A 19760-nucleotide genomic window follows, 5' to 3' on the forward strand; every position below is an offset into this window, starting at 1 on the left:
GCAAGGGAATTTCCAAAAACAAACATCTGCTTCTGCTTCATTGACTACGCTAAAGCCTTTGACTGAATGGATCATAACAGACTGTGGAAAATTCTTAAAGAGATGGGAATACCAGACCACTTTACCTGCCTCCTGAGAAATCTGTATGCATGTCAAGAAACAACAGTTAGAACCAGACATGGAACAATGTACTGGTTCCAAATTGGGAAAGGAGTACGTCAAGGCTGAATATGGTCACCCTGCTTATTTAGCTTATATGCAGAGTACTTCATGAGAAATGCTGGCCTGGACAATTCACAAACTGGAATAAAGATTGCCAGGAGAAATATCAATAACCTCAGATATGCAGATGACACCAGTCTAATGGCAGAAAGAAAAGAGAAACTAAAGAGCCTCTTGATGAAGGTGAAAGAAGAGAGTGAAAAAGCTGGTTTAAAACTCAACATTCAAAAGACTAAAATCATGGCATCTGGTCCCGTCACTTCACAGACTTTATTTTGGGGAGCTCTAAAATCACTGCTGATGATGACTGCAGCCATGAAATAAAAAGATACTTGCTCCATGGAAGAAAAGTTATAACAAACCTACAAAGCATATTAAAAAGCAGAGACATCACTTTGCCAACAAAGGTCTGTATAGTCAAAGCTATGGTTTTTCCAATAGTCATATATGGATGTGAGAGTTGGACCTTAAAGAAGGTTGAGTGCCAAAGAATTGATGCTTTTGAATTGTGATGCTGGAGAAGACTCCTGAGAGTCCCTTGGATGGCAAGGAGATCAAACCAGTCAATCCTAAAGGAAATCAACCCTGAATATTCATTGTAAGGACTGATGCTGAAACTAAAGCTCTAATATTTTGACCATCTGATGTGAAGAGCTGACTCATTAGAAAAGACCCTGATGTTGGGAGAAATTGAGGGCAGGAGGAGAAGAGGGTGACAGAAGAAGAGATGGTTGGACGGCATCCTCAACTCAATGGATGTGAGTTTGAGCAAACTCTGGGAGATGGTGAAGGACAGGGAAGCCTGGGGTGCTACAGTCCTTGGGGTGGCAAAGAGTCCAACATGACTGAGCAATCGAACAATAAAGGCTCAGTTGTTTATCTGTAAAGTGGAGATCATAATAATTATCTTCCTTGTAGAGCTCTTACAAGAATTAAATGAGATAGATGCAAAAATCTTTACTAAAACATGAGCAAACCAAATCCATATGTATATAGATTATAGATTATTATGGTCACAGCCAAGTTGTGATTTTTCTTCCCAGGAGTGAGAGGTTTAGTTTAACATTTAAAAATCAGTTATCTAGCAGATACAAACTATTATATATAAAACAGATAAACAACAAGGTCCTGCCAAATAGTACAGGGAACTATATTCTATATCCTGTAATAAACCAGAATGGAGAAGAATATGGAAAAGAATATATATATTCTGAATCACATTGCTGTACACCAGGAACCAACACAACACTGTAAATCAAGAATACGTCAAAAAAAATTTTTGATTATTGTAATTGACTGTATTAATAGAATGAAGGAAATAAATTATAAAAATCTTACAATCATCTCAATACATACCAAAAAAATCATTTAATACATTTTTCTTAATTGGAGGACAATTATAACAGTATTTATAACAATAGCTATTTGTACATGCCAAAAAATCATTCAATAATTTTTTCTTAATTGGAGGTAATTACAAAAGTTGATAGAAATGATCTAATAGGGAGGAGAAAATTGGTGTTTTATCATTCACCTAAATATATATATACATGCACACACATATACATATATATTTACATATATTTAGAGACAGAGGAAAGGAAGAGAAGAGGTGGGAAACACTTCATTTACTTGACTGAAATGCTTCTGTTTTAATTCTTTGATTCATTCAGTATCTCCTATTGGTCCATTTTATTTAGTGCTATATCCCCAGGGCAGGTACAGGGCCTGGCACTTCATAGGTGCTCAATAACGACAGTATGACCGTCAAGTGCCTATGCTAGGTGATGGAAGGATGAGATCCCATCTTCATGGAGCAGTAACCCAGTGAAGAGACAGGGCGTGAACGTGGTTATAAGGCGTGGCCAGTGTGATAGAAAGGGACAATCACGCCATTTGTTTCCATCTCTCGTCCTGCTGTTTTGTTATTTAAATCAGCCGTGTTAAGTTCCTTGGTATCACCCCGTCTCCTTTATCGCCACCACTCCCACCTCACCACGGCTCGCGCTCAGTGACTGGCAGCTGAGAGGAGGCGATGGGCACCCTGTCAGCAGCACTCCGCCCCGCGTGGGCCCCCTCTCTCGACCACCCCAGAACTCCCCAGGGAGGCTTTGGCCCTTGCTTCCTAACTTCCGCCCAGCTTCTGAGCAACTGCAGGATTTGAAGCAGAAGAAATCACGGATCATGAGGCGTGAACTCCGTTGTTGGTGTGCAGGTCTGCGTGTGACTCATGAGGGTGATGGAAAGGGCAGGACCCATGAGAAGATCACGATATGCCCAGCTTTAGGAATACAGCGTTAAATAGTGGGGTCTCTGCCCCCAGGTCCTCAGGTCTAATGGGAGGTCAGAGCAAGGAGGATGGAGGCAAATCCTTAAATAAGACCATATTAAGGAACATAAGGAACCTGGACAGTATATAGTGAAAAGGAAGAAACTCTGGGGCCGAAAAAAGGAATGAAGCCAGACAGATGCCATTACATCTCCAGGATATAAACTTGTTCAACCTCTGAAAAATCGTCTCACATATTGCCCCCGTGGAAATTACCACTTTGAAGCAGATTGGGTTGGGAGGGGTGGGGACTCATTCTCTGAAATTATGTCTAAAAACTGAAGGCATACAATTTCTGAAAGCAGAATTCCTAACATACAGTAGATGCTGAGAACATGTTATTTTTCTTTCTTTCTTTATTTTATTTTATTTTTACTTTATTTTACTGTACAATACTGTATTGGTTTTACCATACATCAACACGAATCCACCACGGGTGTACATGCGCTCCCAAACATGAACCCCCTCCTACCTCCCTCCCCATAACATCTCTCTGGGTCATCACCGTGCACCAGCCCCAAGCATGCTGTATCCTGCGTCGGACATAGACTGGCGATTCGATTCTTACATGATAGTATACATGTTACAATGCCATTCTCCCAAATCATCCCACCCTCTCCCTCTCCCTCTGAGTCCAAAAGTCCGTTATACACATCTGTGTCTTTTTTGCTGTCTTGCATACAGGGTCGCCATTGCCATCTTTCTAAATTCCATATATATGTGTTAGTATACTGTATTGGTGTTTTTCTTTCTGGCTTACTTCACTCTGTATAATCAGCTCCAGTTTCATCCATCTCATCAGAACGGATTCAAATGTATTCTTTTTAACAGCTGAGTAATACTCCATTGTGTATATGTACCACAGCTTTCTTATCCATTCATCTGCTGATGGACATCTAGGTTGTTTCCATGTCCTGGCTATTATAAACAGTGCTGCGATGAACATTGGGGTACATGTGTCTCAATTCTGGTTTCCTCGGTGTGTATGCCCAGCAGTGGGATTGCTGGGTCATAAGGTAGTTCTATTTGCAATTTTTTAAGGAATCTCCACACTGTTCTCCAAAGTGGCTGTACTAGTTTGCATTCCCACCAACAGTGTAGGAGGGTTCCCTTTTCTCCACACCCTCTCCAGCATTTACTGCTTGCAGATTTTTGGATCGCAGACATTCTGACTGGTGTGAAGTGGTACCTCATTGTGGTTTTGATTTGCATTTCTCTAATAATGAGTGATATTGAGCATCTTTTCATGTGTTTGTTAGCCATCCGTATGTCTTCTTTGGAGAAATGTCTATTTAGTTCTTTGGCCCATTTTTTGATTGGGTCATTTATTTTTCTGGAATTGAGCTGCAGGAGTTGCTTGTATATTTTTGAGATTAGTTGTTTGTCAGTTGCTTCATTTGCTATTATTTTCTCCCATTCAGAAGGCTGTCTTTTCACCTTGCTTATAGTTTCCTTTGTTGTGCAGAAGCTTTTAATTTTAATTAGATCCCATTTGTTTATTTTTGCTTTTATTTCCAGAATTCTGGGAGGTGGATCATAGAGGATCCTGCTGTGATTTATGTCGGAGAGTGTTTTGCCTATATTCTCCTCTAGGAGTTTTATAGTTTCTGGTCTTACATTTAGATCTTTAATCCATTTTGAGTTTATTTTTGTGTGTGGTGTTAGAAAGTGATCTAGTTTCATTCTTTTACAAGTGGTTGACCAGTTTTCCCAGCACCACTTGTTGAAGAGATTGTCTTTACTCCATTGTATATATTGCCTCCTTTGTCAAAGATAAGGTGTCCATATGTGTGTGGATTTATCTCTGGGCTTTCTATTTTGAGAACATGTTTTTAGTTAAAATATTTTTTAATATCAGAAAGGAAGGAAAGTCACGTTTGAAACCATGTGACTATCATTTGTAAATGACAATTTTAGAATGACATTTTAATTATTAAGATCAAATTGCAGGTAGAGGAGTGAGAACAGAGACTAGTTTGGTGAAACTAACCAGGCAGTGTGCCCAAGATGATCACCAGGTGAACTAGTTAATCTAGTTAAAAGCTTCAGGAGTTCAGAGGAGAGAGAATTTCATTAAGTATGGAGGAAGCTGAAGGAAAGGGTTTACAGAAAGCATTTAAGTAGGTCTCAAATACAAGAAGAGCAGGCCTCCCACCTTCTCCCAAACCTGTGTCTCCACAGTTCTTCAGTGACATTCTGTGTTCTCCTTTTGGTCTTGATTTGTTTTCAAGAATATTTTCCCCAACAGATTTGGAGTTTTCTTGAGGATAGATGTATAGGGTCTAACCCAGGGCTCCACACTCAGAGGTGTTTGCGAGTGATGAATTAACTTAGCAAATGAAAGAACTTGAATAAATCTTCCCTAAGGGGAAGGGAAAGCTTTTAACTGTTTATTTTAAATTTTGCACTGAAATGAAAATTTTTTTAAGTTGCCTCTGCCCTTATGATCTAATATATCACCTCAGTGTTCTAGCTGCAGCGCAGTCTGAGAGAGAGAAAACCGAGACGCAAAGCTTACAAGAGAAAGGGCTGAAGTGAGGATGGGTAGATGGTATCCCAAGGGTAGCATTTTCTTTCCTAGAAGCAGCTCTTTCTAGACGGCATACTTGCTGTGCTTTGGGGATGTCAGCACCCCCTTGCACATCCACAAACTAGTAAATCAGAAAATACCCGCTTTTCCAGCCCCCAAGCCCACATAAATATCTGCTCCTGGAGAAGTAACCTCTAAGGATTCTTGTCACTGGGAACATCTACTCTCTGTCCTCAGAGACTTACGAGGCAAATCACTCTGAAAACCAGAGAAGTTAAATAGTGCATCCAAAGCGACACAATTAAATGGAAACCTGGACGTTGACCTACTCTTTGCTTATACATTTTTTCCCAGTTACTGTGTTTTCACATGCTGTGGCCTATGAACCTAGTACTCCAAGCTACAGCAAACAGCACCTTCAGATTGAAGCCTGATCCTTCAGTCTGAATCATGTTTACCGTGTTACACACAAAACGTTTAGGTAACCTGCCTGCCAGTGCAGGAGACATAAGAGACCCGGGTTCGATCCCTGGGTCAGGAAGATCCCCTGGAAGAGGAAATGGCAACCCACTCCAGTATTCTTGCCTGGAGAATCCCATGAACAGAGGAGCCTGGTGGGCTACAGTCCATTGGGTTGCAAGGAGTAAGACACGACTGAAGTGATTTAACACACATCATTAATCTAGTAGTACTATATGAGGACAAGGATAATAAGTCGTTGTTTCTGAATAGTATTTTCTGATTTACAGAGCAATTTATGTTTTCATTTTCAAAGCAACCTTGACACAGACAAGAAACACACCATTATCTGTAATACCCACTTTTCACAAAGAAACCAAGCCACAGAGAAGTTAAATGGTACCTCCAAAGTCATAACATTAAATGAAACCTGGTGATTTAGCGGCTCTTTTGTTATTCATTCTCCCAGTTATTTTCATACACTGTGGCATGCAAACCGGGTGGTCCCAGATACAATGAAAACATTACCCCTGTGGCTATTCTCCAAGAGTCCACAAGATGGCAGTAAGGGACAGATATTGCATACACTTGCATTCACCGGTGCCATCTGGCCTGTTTGCTGAGTGTTTGTGCTGTTGTACGTAATAAAACTGATTGTTAGCCTAATGCTAGAGTTTTCAAATATCATTCGGAGGACTTCCCTGGTAGTCCAGTGGTTAAAGTTCTGCCCTTTCATCGTAGGGTGCACAGCTTCAACCCCTGGTCAGGAAACTAAGATCCCACATGCCACACAATGGCCTGTATATACACACACACACATATATATCCCCTGGAGGAGGAAATGACAGCCCACTCCAGTGTTCTTGCCTGGAGAATCCCATGGACAGAGGAGCCCTGGGGACTGCAGTCCATGGGAATCGCAGAGTCAGACAAACTGAAGCAACTTAACACAGCACATACGTATATATACATATAATTCATAGAATAAAAGTGAATTAATATGTTAAAGTAAAATTTGTGACTTCATTGCTGTTTGTTTCCTTTCTTTTTTATGAGAGTCCCATTTTTTAAAGACACAAAATGCTAAGAATCAGCCAGGAGCCCTAAGAGCCAAACAAGACTGCTTGAGAAAATGAAAAACGTTGCTCCTGCCTAAACATAGACTAGTCGATGATTCTCTTGGTTGAAGGAAAGGAAAAGAAGGGCCGGTGAGGGGCCAGTAGTTAATCTTCCATATAATTTAATTGCTTGTTATTTCTCTCTGTTCAAAATCTACCCTGGAGGAAACCATTCCTGATCGACCTTGTTGAATGATGCCGTGACTCAAGCTACAAAATATGCATCTCCTGTGTCGCTAATAGGCATGGTTTAGTGCAACAGAAGCTGCCCTAAACTATGACCATTTTTTTCATGTGTTTTTCTTATTCTACTCACAGATTTGTGATAGAATTCAGGCGACTGGAAACTACATTTTGCTTTCATTTTTTAAAATCTGCTTCCATATTCAATACATATGGGTCTGAGTTAGTTGTCCCAGAACTGCAAGCATCCCAGAAAACCACACTCTCTGTATTAAGCATAAATGACATCGAGTGTTTATCAGCATCTCCTTTGTATAGTAGGCAGTACACCTCAGTTCAAAAAGATGGCAGTGAGTTCACATCAGACCTGAAGCGTTTTAAAACGGGCATCAGCTATCTCTGGTGTAAAGTCCTTTGGGAACTCTCCCACGCCGCAGATTTCTCGTTTTCCTCTCCTCCTGACTTCTTTCGTCTGATTACCTTCCAATTCATGGTCATTTCTCATTAAAAACACATCTGTCGTTTTTGCTCCATTGTAAGAGACTCTCCTCTCACTTCATTGTATTTTGTAATCTCGGTTTTTTTATTCCCCGAGAAAAATTCTGATTACAATCTATTAAGATAATATGTTTTTCATTCCCTTACACCAATATCTACTTAAAACTTCTGTTAGGAAATGAGATATGCCATTCTGTTCATTTATCCACACTTCCCTGACTACAGCAAACTTGATCGAGGTCTTCAGGTTCTGCGCTCCCTTGCTCTGCGGGATGTAGTAATGACAAAGCCATTTGTCATGTCCTCAAGATCCATGTAGTCTAGAGGAAGTGAGTAGGTCCACCCAGAGCGATGGCAGAAGTTCAGAGAGACAGGCATTCAGAGAAGAGGCTAAACCTGACCCTCTTGTGAGGATGTGATCTAGGGAGGATCCACGCTCTCCTCAGAAATGAGCTGACCTCCCAGATTCTCCCCATAAGTCCTAGATAAACTATCTTTTCATCAGGCCCCAAGGAAAGAGCATGAAGTCCAATGCAGAAGTAAAAGCTAGGGCTGCTCATGAATTCTAACCAACTGGAGTCAACGAGATAGGAGATACAGAAGACTCATCAGGCCTCTGATCAAGGCTGAGGCATTTGAGCCCTGGACCCATAAAGGGAAAAGCAAACAGTTCCCAGTGGTGGACACGATGAAACCTGACCAGCTCCCGAGCACCTTCCCCCGTGGCTCAGGGGACAAGAATCCACCGGCAATGCAGGAGACACAGGTAGACACAGGTTCATCCCTGGACTGAGAAGATTCCCTGCAGGAGGAAAGGGCAACCCACTCCAGTGTTCTTGTCTGGGAAAGCCCACGGACGGAGGAGCCTGGCGGGCTGCAGTCCACGGGGCTGCAAAGTCAGGCACAGCTGAGCACAGCACAGCGCACCCCCTCAGAGTCCTGCAGTCAGAGGACGGACGCTCGTGGTGTCTGAAGACCCTTCCAGCTCCGACAGTCTAGGGATGTGTGTTTGAGAGAGCTTTGGGATACTGAAAGGAAGCACTGAAGCTTCCAAACATTTCATTTAGGACTAACTACTAAAGATTTCCCTTTAATAAAAGCTTTTAAAAACTAAAAATTGAAGGCATGCATTCATGTTTTTTCAGTCTGTTTGGCTATAATGTACTTATCAGGATAAAGTCAAAATTCCTCCATATAGGTTTGTTTTTTAGCTTGTGCATTCTCATCTCTTAAAACCCCCTTCTTTGCATTATCTACTCTCCCTCACCTGCTTCTCCTAAATAGGTCATTTCTATTCATCCTTTTCCTGAGTCAGGAAGATCCCTCTGGAGAAGGGAATGGCTACCCACTCCAGTATTCTTGTCTGAGAAAATTCCATGGACAGAAGAGCTTGGTAAGGCTACAGCCCACGGGGTCACAAAGTCAGACACGACTGAGCAATTAAACACACACATACATTCATCCTTTAGATCACATTCATTTGTTACACTCTCTGAACACCCGCTTTCAAAATCCCTCTCAACACGCACGGAGATGCCCCCAGGTTAGGCACCCATCTTAATAAACTCATAGACCCAGTACTTTCCCTCTCACAACACTTACCACTCTAATTTGTTAACAACACATTTAATGCTCCATTTTTCTCTCTAGATTGTAAGCCAGGACAACGTCTATCTTGCTTTCCTGACACATGATAGATATCCTATAAATATTTCTATTTCTAAATATCCTATAAATATAGATATCCTATAAATATGAATGAATGAATAAACTAATTATTTTAAGTCAGTAAATTCTGGATAAAGACCTAGTAAAATAGTACATGACATTGTATATCTCTGTTGCCCTGGATGATGTTACAAACTGTCCCTACAGGTTGACTCTTTAAGGACTACAGCTGACAGGAGTGTGTGTAACCTAACAGTACTTGAAGAATGTTTTAAGACTAACATCTTCAAAATAGAAGAGTAATAATTATACTTACATCTTTCATATAACAGGGGCTTCCCTGATGGCTCAGATGTTTAAAGAATCTGCCAGCAAGGCAGAAGACCCAAGTTCATATATCATAACACCCGGGTTCCTATAAAAACCACTAGAGGGCAATGAAAGCCAACTTGAAACATCTTTTAGAGGAAAGAAGAGTAAAAATGTTTTTCTTGGTAAAATCTGGACAGATGATCTTATGTTGGGGATAGTTAAAGGAACTGTAGGCTATAGTTTCTGTGATTATGGGTTGAGCAGTTATAATTACCTTTCTCGTGTGGTCTTAAAACCTAGATTATCTGTGATCATAACATCCCTTTACATTTTATGCATGATCTCACTTGAACCTCACACAACATTGTTGTTGTTTAGTCGCTAAGTCATGTCCGACTCTTTGCAACCCCATGGACTTTAGCCTTTCAGGCCCCTCTGTCCATGGGATTTTCCACAACACTAGCAGGGAATACATTCTTTTCCCATTTTCCAATGAAAAAACAACTGAGGTTCAAGAGGTATTAACGTAGTAAGTAGCCATAAGGAACAAAATTAGTGGCACAAACCATGTAAATACTTGTTGGCTGCTTATATTTACCACTCAAACAAAATTCCTTGCTAAGGCAGACAATCTGGGAGAATACAGTCCCAAAATTAATTACAGCAATTTAGAATGGAGACATAAGGCAGTAGCTTCTTAGCAGAAGATCTTGTGGTTCGAGGTGACCACAAGGTACCATCTGATGATGATGTCAGAATATGTACCTAGAACCTATTTACAGAAATAGGCTGCTGGGGCCTAGAAAGGGGACAAGCTTCTGACCTTCACACTGGCTAGACCCGTCCTCGGGCTATATGGACTGTTCCAGTTGCTACATTTTTGAAATCAAGAAACGACAGACAAGAGCTAATGTACAAGATATATTAGCGAGTTAAGGAGAAATCAGGATGTCCTAAAGGGGGTATGAGAACAAGGGATATGGGGTTAGCTATAGTAATGCTTAGGCCCATTGGCGCTGGAGTCAGAAAATGTGGATATGACTTGGTATTCACACTGAAAACTAATCATTCCAGGGACCTGGGTTGGTTTATTACGTATATCAAATATGGAAGCTAACATGGGTTTGTAAAAGGCTCGCCCTATGATTCACTTGCTGTAGAAGAAGCCTCTTGACTATCTTAGTCTGAGCCGATGGGAGAAGTCCTTTCTGGAGGCTGGGTGAAGGCCTGGGGAGGTCCCTGGGTGGCAGGCGTGGCCTTGCACAGTAGCAGGGGAGGGAGATGCTGAGCCTTCGGAGGCTTTTCTCCAATCTCCTCCTCCACCTCTTGCATAAGCAGACATGAGGTGGGTTCAGGGAGTTCTAAGGGCCAGCTTAGAGGGGGCGCTGTGGGGTTTTTCTTCACTTGAGGATGGCTTAGTGTCCCCTGCAGGTGGCAGGCATCTCACTGCTCACCCCTGGCACCATGAATTTACGATGAATTTCACTTCCCAGAAGGTCATTCTTCACAATAAGATATAGGAAGCAGATTGGTTGGCCTGGCCTCTGCTATCACCATTTTTTCAGAAGATGTGAACGATGAACTTGCCTCTGTGGGTATATTGATGAAGGCAAATTGAATGATGAAACACCAGATCTTGAGCATAGCAGTCCTTTTATGAAAATGCCAAATGCTGTTTCCAGGAGAGGTTATCTTGTCCCTGCAAACTCCACCTAGTGATTATCACAGCAGGTGCACATCAGGAAGGAGGAGAAACACGCCTTCATTTAATCCACCGAAATGTGACTGTCTTCGACGTTTTAACATATTGTCCAACACAATCCCCATGGCTGGCAAACTGATCACTGCTTCTAATCTAATGGATAGCTCATGTGGCCTAGAAGTTGAATGAACTTCCCCAAATTGTGTTATTGGAAGCGGCCATGATTTGGACACTGCCCATTTCCCTTCCTCAGTTGGGCAGAAGCTTGGTGTCCTCTCTGAAAGCTGTCATGGGTGGATCCTTGGAAAACGTGGAGACTCACGTGTTCCTGTGTGGAGTGAACATTGCTGATGATCCTCGGAAGGATCTGAACTCAGATGTAAGAACTGATAAAGATCATGAGCAGTGGGGAAACATCCACAAAGAAGTGATTGTCGATGCCTATGAGATTATTGAAATGAAAGGCAATGCAGCTGACCTTTGAACCACACAAGTTTGAAGTTTGTCAGTCTACATATATGCAGATTTTTTTTCTATATTCAAAATTCTCCAAGCCAGGCTTCAGCAATACGTGAACCGTGAACTCCCTGATGTTCAAGCTGGTTTTAGAAAAGGCAGAGGTACCAGAGATCAAATTACCAATATTCGCTGGATCATTGAAAAAGCAAGAGCGTTCCAGAAAAACATCTATTTCTGCTTTATTGACTATGCCAAAGCCTTTGACTGTGTGGATCACAATAAACTGTGGAAAATTCTGAAAGAGATGGGAATACCAGACCACCTGACCTGCCTCCTGAGAAATCTGTATGCAGGTCAAGAAGCAACAGTTAGAACTGGACATGGAACAACAGACTGGTTCCAGATAGGAAAAGGAGTACGTCAAGGCTGTATATTGTCACCCTGCTTATTTAACTCATATGCAGAGTACATCATGAGAAATGCTGGACTGGAAGAAACACAAGCTGGGATCAAGATTGCTGGGAGAAATATCAATAACCTCAGATATGCAGATGACACCACCCTTATGGCAGAAAGTGAAGAGGAACTCAAAAGCCTCTTGATGAAAGTGAAAGAGGAGAGTGAAAAAGTTGGCTTAAAGTTCAACATTCAGAAAATGAAGATCATGGCATCTGGTCCCATCACTTCATGGGAAATAGATGGGGAAACAGTGGAAACAGTGTCAGACTTTATTTTGGGGGGCTCCAAAATCAATGCAGATGGTGACTGCAGCCATGAAATTAAAAGACACTTACTCCTTGGAAGAAAAGTTATGACCAACCTAGATAGCATGTTGAAAAGCAGAGACATTATTTTGCCAACAAAGGTCCATCTAGTCAAGGCTATGGTTTTTCCATTAGTCATGTATGGATGTGAGAGTTGGACTGTGAAGAAGGCTGAGTGGTGAAGAATTGATGCTTTTGAACTGTGGTGTTGGAGAAGACTCTTGAGAGTCCCCTAGACTGCAGGGAGATCTAACCAGTCCATTCTGAAGGAGATCAGCCCTGGGATTTCTTTGGAGGGAATGATGCTAAAGCTGAAACTCCAGTACTTTGGCCACCTCATGAGAAGAGTTGACTCATTGGAAAAGACTCTGATGCTGGGAGGGATTGGGGGCAGGAGGAGAAGGGGACGACCGAGGATGAGATGGCTGGATGGCATCACGGACTCAATGGACATGAGTCTGAGTGAACTCCGGGAGTTGGTGATGGACAGGGAGGCCTGGCGTGCTGCGATTCATGGGGTCGCAATGAGTCGGACACGACTGAGCGACTGAACTGACTGACTGATGGCACTATACTATCCATGCGCGATTGGTTAAATTCCTGAGTGCAAAACAATGGATACAGAGGAACCACATGTAGAGAGGACCCAACTATTGGTTATAGGTGGATTTTTCAACTTTACAGAGGGCCAGGGCCCCTATCACCTCCCTCACCCAGTGCTGGCCAAGAGTTAACTATTTCTTGGGCCACTGGCCCATCTGTAGCTGATTTAACACAAAGTCTTTTAACACACAGTATTTTGCAGACTCTTGAGTACATCCAGGGACTTCCCTGGATGTTCAGTGCTTAAGACTCCATGCTTCCACTGCAGGCAGTGGGGTTACATCCTTGGTCGGGGAACTAAAATCCTGCATGCCACGTGTTGCAGCCAATGAGGAAAAAGGAAAAAAAAAATACAGTACATCCAGTTTCCACCAATTAAGGACCTCTATAGAAGGAATGATGTATTCCTTAGTGTTCCTTGTACCACGGGAGAAAATGATATTACAGACCTTATACAGAACCTTGACAAGGTTCATCAGAGTTGGGGGGGAGGGGGAGTGCAGAAATACCTTGGGAAATTCAGAAAGAGTTCAAGCTTTAAAGTTTCTTAAAGCTACCATCTTGAAGTTATTGAAGAAGAGAGAGTAGGTATGGGACTGTAAATGTTAAACCTATAAATAAACTTTAAACCCCAAGAATTGGCAAGAGGAAAGTGCGGAGAGTGACTCCCCCATTTATTTAGCCCTCCAGGTCTTTTATTTAGCATCCAGATGTCAGATGATACTTATTTTTTACAATCCGAAGTGATTGTGTCAAACAAGGTGTTTCTGGTACCTCCAACATATCGCTACTCGTCTTATATATATACATTTGTAGTTGCCATTTGGTTCAAAAGAATCTATGATGTAGGTGTTTACTGTGTTATAGAAATTCTTATTTTAAGCTGGGGGGAAAAGTTCTAATTCCTTTAAATACATACTAATTATATTGCTCTGGCTGACTTATTCCTATGTTTATGTGTGTACTATTTTTAAAAGTTATAACTGCTTCAGTAAGGTAAAAATAAAGTACATACACAAAGGGGAAAAAGTGGATCTGGATCCTGACTCTAGACTTATAATTGTGAACTTGGGCAACTTATTTCTCTGCCTCAGTTTCCTCAGCCACAAAACGATGACCGTGTCTATTTATAGGGCTGTTAGTAGAAAGAGTCAAAATAATGCGTGTACATTTGATGCCACGTTTGGCACAAGGAAGGATTTAATAAATGCTTGCCCTTTGTTGTTGTTGGGCTGTTAAAGCATTTGCAAGGCCTTTCTGTAGAAATGAATGTAGATTTATTTCTGTTGCCCCAGAAAATGTATCAGAACCCAGAGAGCCACTAGCTAAAAGCAAGGGTTCGTGAATCTGACAGGTCAGTTTTCAAATCCAGTTTCTACCACATAATGCATAACTAATCTTCGATGAATTACTCAGCCTCGCGGAGGCTCCATTTTCTTGTGTTATGAAGCATTTACGGCAGCTCTGCTCTGCACTAAGTAAGTGGGCAGAGCAACAGGGTGTCATTTTACTCCATTGTAGTTAGTCAGCAGGGGACAGCTAACCATCTACAGGGCTTAAGAGAGAGCATACCTGCAGAGGGGGAGATTTTTTTTTATTAAATCTCAAAGGACCCTATCAAGTGCATTTGTTTCTACCCTTGAAAATGTCAGAAATAAAATTTGTTCTCACATTCAAGTTGTCTTCATCTGGCTTGTCATAAGCTGGTCCTCAAGTGGCCATTCATTCAAAACAATTTCCCCTAGAAGAGCATTTGGCCTTTAGGGTTGACTAGGTTCCTTTATTTCTTGAAGAGCAAAAAAAGGAAGGAAAAATGTTGGCTTTGGAGACTGATATCTGAACTTTGCTTTACTTGCTAACTAGCTCTGAGAACTTTGGACAATTACTTGGCCTCCTTGAACTAAATGTCCTCTGCAAAATAGGGCAGGCTTGTATGTCAAAGAATTGTTAGGGGGCTTAAGTGTGCCAGGGTGTAGGCACCCAGCCTGGTGCCTGACACAGAGGAGATCCTGCCTTCCTGGGCAGGAGCCCCAGCAATCCCAGAGCTCATGGCTCTCTGAGCCAGCCTCGAACACCAGCCTTCTGATGATCATCCATCTTACCCCAGGGACGTGGCCCCTGGCAGCTGAAAGCTGGCCTCTGGACCATCTCCCACACTTTTAGTCCGTGAGCTCCCCGCCTCACACCCTGCGTGTACCTGGGATTCTAGTGTTCCCATGCTCTTTCTGTGTGCCCTCAGTGAAAATCTACCCTTCTGGAAAGAAATCGGATGCCCCATTTCACCTTGAAATTGAATATCATGAAAAAGGCAAAGTGTCATCCCAACTACATTGAGATTTTAATAGTATAACAAGCTTAAAGCTAGAGCACTGACTCTCAAATGGTAAAATTATAGGATTTGCAACATTCCCCATGAGAAAAGAATTTCTGAAACGCAGGAGAGTCCTTCATCGCCTGAGTCCATTTTTACATTTCAAAGTTGACTACATGAGGCTGTGATCTCTCTGACAGCAAACCCAAACCTTATTTTTATTGATTCCAGTACATGGTGCAGCCTCCGGCAGGTTATGGGTATTCAATAAATGTAGACTAGATGGTCTTAAGGCCATGTCAGATGTATAAAAATATTTCCTAGCCCACACCACTGCTCCTAGATACAAATATAAAACCATTTATCAAACACTTGGGAGGAGGGAGTTAGAAGAAATAAAAGTACTTTTCTTTAATATTGAGGAGAGAGGGTGTAAATTTCCTTTACTTACAAGGGGGGATTTCATAAAAGAAGGAGGACTTGAATTGAGCTTCCCAAGGCCAGAGTGGCAGGATCACCCTGTGGCTCCTGAGTAGACAGAGTATTCCCAGCAGACAGCAAGAGAGCAGCTCAAAAGCTACTAGGGCTGATGATGACGCTGGAAGCACTTGTCTGAGCAGCTAGTTTTGGAAACCTGCACCCCAGCGTACATTTTCCTATCTGCATTTCAGTTTCCTCTGAACATTTTAAACACTTCTTCTCCCACATCCCCTCTCACACGTCTCCTACACGCTCCCGATCCTCCATCTCTCCCACATATATAGCAAAAAAAAAAAGGGGGATCTCTTTCTCTGTGATACTAATTTCCTCTAATCTTTGCTCAGTAACGTATCACAGTCGGAACAAGTTTCAACTCATTAGTTGACAATCTTAATGTCACTCGCTTTAAAGAGTCATAGATTTGTTCTTTTACTTAATATCCAACAAGAACTATGAATTTTAATGTACCTTCCCCCCACTGCCTGGGGCTGAAATTTCCACAAAATTGAACTCAAATTGGAACATTTTAAAACTATTCTGGAAAAAAAAAAAAACAAGAAGATTTATTTTACTGCTTCTTCTTTTGTAAAAACAAATAACATGAACTTTACTGCTTGAATATGTTTAACCAGCAAATAATAAGACTTTTCCAATGGTTCAAGTGGTAAAGAATCTGCCTGTGATGCAGGAGACATGGGTTCAGTCCCTGGGTCAGGAAGATCCCTTGGAGAAAGAAATGGCAACCCACTCCAGTATTCTTGCCTAGAAAATCCCATGGACAGAAGAGCCTGGAGGGCTACAGTCCGCAGGGTCAAAAGGAGTCAGACATGATTGAGCACACAGGCACAGTCTAACCCAAAAGAGACCCAGATTTACATTTTACATGCCATTCACATTAAAAAATACAAAACTGAAATGTGCTTTTAGCGGTATCAGTAGCAGTATTAGGTTGAACCATTGGACTTCCCGGATGGCGCTAGTGGTAAAGAACCCACCTGCCAGTGCAGGAGACAAAGAGATGCAGGTTCAATCCCTGGGTGGGGAAGAACCCCTGGACGAGGGCATGGCAACCCACTCCAGTATTCTTGCCTGGAGAATCCCATGGACAGTGGAGTCTGGCGGGCTACAGTTCACAGGGTCTCAAAGTTCAGGTCATGACTGAAGCAACTTAGCGTGCATGCATACAAAATTACCATTTTTCTAGGTCAGGTCAAATATTGGCAATTTTGTATGGTTCAAGCTAATATGGATTCATATTTCTCTAGTATCCGCAGAACCCTCACAGATATCTTGGTCCTACAACTCTTGAGCAGAGGTTAAGGCCATAGATGATAGTATGTAAAGTGTCTTAGAGGGTTCACATTAGAAAAGTCACCTCTGTTGGTTTACTCTTAAAAAGGATGTTTAACGGCTTCCCAATTTAAAAGCAGTAGCCATCATCCATTCCGTAGGTTTCTGTGTGCATCATCTCACTCAACCAATATGACTCTGCAACTCTTTTGAAGAAAATATCCCAAACACTCTGTAGATGTGAAAAATGGAGTCTCAGAGCAGGTCACCTGCCCAGGATCACACAGCGGGTAAAAGACAGTTCCACAATTCCAAGCCTAAATCTGCTGGCAAAGCTCATACTTTTTCCCCTGTGTTACACTGCTCCCACTGATACAGAAAGCAATGAAGGAAGAGAGCGAGGGAAGAAGGAAACGAAGGAAGGAAAACAGGTCTTCAAAGTGAAATACCAATTATCAGCTGCTGCTGCTAAGTCGCTTCAGTCATGTCCGACTCTGTGCAACCCCATAGACGGCAGCCCACCAGGCTCCCCCGTCCCTGGGATTCTCCAGGCAAGAACACTGGAGTGGGTTGCCATTTCCTTCTCCAATGCATGATGGTGAAAAGTGAAAGTGAAGTTGCTCAGTCATGTCCGACTCTCTGTGATCCCATGGACTGCAGCCTACCAGGCTCCTCTGTCCATGGGATTTTCCAGGCAAGAGTACTGGAGTGGGTTGCCATTGCCTTCTCTGTTATCATCAGCACTTAATAGTATGGATATATGTTGAGTTCTTTGCATGGGATTTTAACTTTCTACAGCTAGGCCCTTGAGATGAAACCTGATAAAGTAAGAGATCTTCTTATAGACCCTGAGTGCCTCAAGAGAAGAGGTTGTATCTAAATGATCTTGGTATCTGTAGACCGTGGCATAGGACCTGAAACATAGTAAGTCCCAAATACATGCTTTGAGAATGAATGTGTGAATGAGTAAATAAATGAATGCCTTTTACAATGGAGGGAGGCAGAATAGGTACATAGCTCTTTGCAGAATCAAACATCTTACTATATATATATATATATTTTTTTTTTTAATCACATGATTGAGTCACAGAGTCATAGCTCTGAATGGGACTTCATGGGTTCCCTTGCATATTTTTTTGTTTGTTTAATGAGTCAAGGAACTAAAGCCCAAAATTCCAAAGCTAATTAGTGAGGAAGCTAGAGCCGCATCCACTAAGTATTCTTGAAAATAAACTCATCCCTGGATTATGCCACCTATCGGGACATAAAAACACTAATCTAAAATAGTGAATTATCCTAACCCCATCCATGAACTGAGAACTTCCAGATGTACAAGCTGGATTTAGAAAAGGCAGAGGAACCAGAGATCAAATTGCCAACATCTGCTGGATCATAGAAAAAGAAGGGAATTCCAAAAGACATCTACTTTTGCACCACTGACTACACCAAAGCCTTCGACTGTGCTGATCACAACAAATTGGAAAATTCTTAAAGAGATGGGAATACCAGACCACCTTATATGTCTCCTGAGAAATCTGTATGCAGGCCAAGAAGCAATAGTTAGAACCAGACATGGAACAATGGACTGGTTCAAAATTGGGGACGGAGTATGACAAGGCTGTGTATTGTCACCCTCCTTACTTTACTTATATCTAGAGCACATCATGTGAAATGCCAGGCTGGATGAAGCTCAGGCTGGAATCAAGGTTGCCAGGAGAAATATCACCAACCTCAGATATGCAGATGACACCACTCTAATGGCAGAAAATGAAGAGGAACTAAAGAGCCTCTTAATGAAGGCAAAAGAAAAAAGTGAAAAAGCTGATTTAAAACTCAACATTCAAAAAACTAAGACCATGGCATCTGGCTCTATCACTTCATGGCAAATCAGTTCAGTTCAGTTGCATCCAACTCTTTGCGACCCCATGAACCGCAGCACACCAGGCTTCCCTGTCCATCACCAACTGCCCAAGTCTACCCAAACCCATATCCTTTGAGTCAGTGATGCCATCCAACCATCTCATCCTCTGTCATCCCCTTCTCCTCCTGCCCTCAATCTTTCCCAGCATCAGGGTCTTTTCAAATGAGTCAGCTCTTTGCATCAGGTGGCCAAAGTATTGGAGTTTCAGCTTCAACATTAGTCCTTCCAGTGAACACCCAGGACTGATCTCCTTTAGGATGGACTGGTTGGATCTCCTTGCAGTCCAAGGGACTCTCAAGAGTCTTCTCCAACACCACAGTTCAAAAGCATCAATTCTTCTGAGCTCAGCTTTCTTTATAGTCCAACTCTCACATCTATACATGAATACTGGATAAACCGTAGCCTTGACTAGATGGACCTTTGTTGACAAAGTAATGTCTCTGCTATTGAATATGCTGTCTAGGTTGGTCATAACTTTCCCTCCAAGGAGTAAGCATCTTTTAATTTCATGGCTGCAATCACCATCTGCAGTGATCATGGCAAATAGATGAGGAAAAAGTGGAAACAGTGACAGACTATATTTTCTTGGGCTCCAAAATCACTGCAGAGAGTGACTGCAGCCATAAAATTAAAAGATGCTTACTCCTTGGAAGAAAAAAAATATGACAAACCTAGACAGTGTATTAAAAAGCAGAGACATCACTTTGCTGACAACGGTCCATTTAGTCAAAGTTTTGATTTTTCTAGTAGTCATATACAGATGTGAGAGTTGGACCATAAATAAGGCTGATGCTTTTGAATTGTGGTGCTGGAGAAGACTCCTGAGAGTCCCCTGGACAGCAAGGAGATCAAACCAGTCAATCCTAAAGGAAATCACCCCTGAACATTCATTGAAAGGACTGATACTGAAG

General features: G+C 42.0%; 1 protein-coding gene across 37 annotated transcripts in view; it reads left to right on the top strand.

Moving 5' to 3' along the window:
- Positions 1 to 19760, top strand: part of DLG2 (discs large MAGUK scaffold protein 2) — a 2369976-nt gene that overhangs the window by 1975067 nt on the left and 375149 nt on the right. The window lies entirely within an intron of this gene.

Source organism: Ovis aries, chromosome 21, assembly GCF_016772045.2.
Source record: "Ovis aries strain OAR_USU_Benz2616 breed Rambouillet chromosome 21, ARS-UI_Ramb_v3.0, whole genome shotgun sequence".
Taxonomy (NCBI): Eukaryota; Metazoa; Chordata; class Mammalia; order Artiodactyla; family Bovidae; genus Ovis; species Ovis aries.